Below are 1,433 nucleotides of genomic sequence, written 5' to 3' on the forward strand. Positions count from 1 at the left end.
CTAAGGCCGGAGAGCAGGAGGTCTCCTAGAACAGAACATTATATCCTTTGTCAGATGTAGTCACTGTGTCTCGTGTTTTTACTTAATTGTTTTTCTTTGTCAGAAGGGAGGGGTCGGGGCAGGGGAGGGGGGAGGAAATGACTGATGGAGAGACCCAAACATCTTTAAAACATAATTATTTATTTGGGAAGGGCTGGGCCTCTTCAGAGAGATCCTGAGAGTGCTGAGCACCGTTAAGAGAATAGCAGTGAGGCTAAGAGTCCATATCGGGGCAGGAAGGGAAAACATCCAATGTGGCTGCACCATCTCCACCCAGCAGGAACTGCTGGGGGCTGCCTAGGGCAGAGGCCCATTATATCGAAACAGCCTCTCGCCCTGAGAGAGTTCCAGGACCCCAGCACGGAGAGGTAGCTAGTGGTGTAACCCGAGAGATGGAAAGGCGAGCCACGTGGTAGAAGTTCCTGAAACTCCCCGAGTGCTTGCCTGGGAGCTGGGGCCCTTTTACCTACATCTTTGGAAGCCTAGACGAGTGCTATATTCAGACACAGGCCAAGGCAAAAGGAGCCTCTGGGGGACTTCTCCCAAGATTGGACACGATCCGCATGAGCTTGGAGTTTGGGGCACCGGGCCACGAGTGCCACATGTGGAAGTGCTTTGGAGCCACAAATACAGAAGGGCTGACGAAAGCGATCCCCAAGCAGTCTCAGCCAACCTCCTCCATTGACTAAGGAGGAGGTGAGGCTCAGAGAGGTACGAGACTTGTCCGAGGTCACACGATTCGTAAGTAGAAGAGTCAGGATTTGAAGTAAAGCCTTTGGACTTGAAATCTAACGCCCAGTTGCCAGTATCCCACCTTGGGCCTTGTTTGCCAAATGAGCATTCAAACCGACTTATCCGAGATGGAAAGTGGGGAGCTAAGAGAGGGGACAGCTATGGGGGAAAAGATGCTAACGGGGGCACAAATGAAGCCCCTGGACAAGGCCCTCTGTCCCACATAAAGGCCTCCGCTTCCTCTGCCAGTTAGCTGGGTGGGGCTGGCTGGTGGGCATATGCTTCCAGGGAATGGCATTTTTTCTCTTTTGGATGGAGGAACAGAAGGTGAGAGCCAGCCCTGCAGAAACTGGGACAGCCTTGGTAGCTTGGCCCCGTGGCCCAGGTCAAAAGCTTTGCTATTTTTCCATAAAGACAGCTTCAAAGTCGACCCCATTTCACTTTAAAAAGCTTTGGAGAGGGGCAGCTGGGTAGCTCAGTGGATGGAGAGCCAGGCCTAGAGACGGGAGGTCCTGGGTTCAAATCCAGCCTCAGACACTTCCCAGCTGTGTGACCCTGGGCAAGTCACTTGACCGCCATTGCCTACCCTTACCAACTCTTCCACCTATAAGTCAATACACAGAAGTTAAGGGTTTAAAATAAAAAAAAATTAAAAAAAAAAA

This window comes from Gracilinanus agilis, chromosome X (assembly GCF_016433145.1).
Source record: "Gracilinanus agilis isolate LMUSP501 chromosome X, AgileGrace, whole genome shotgun sequence".
Taxonomy (NCBI): Eukaryota; Metazoa; Chordata; class Mammalia; order Didelphimorphia; family Didelphidae; genus Gracilinanus; species Gracilinanus agilis.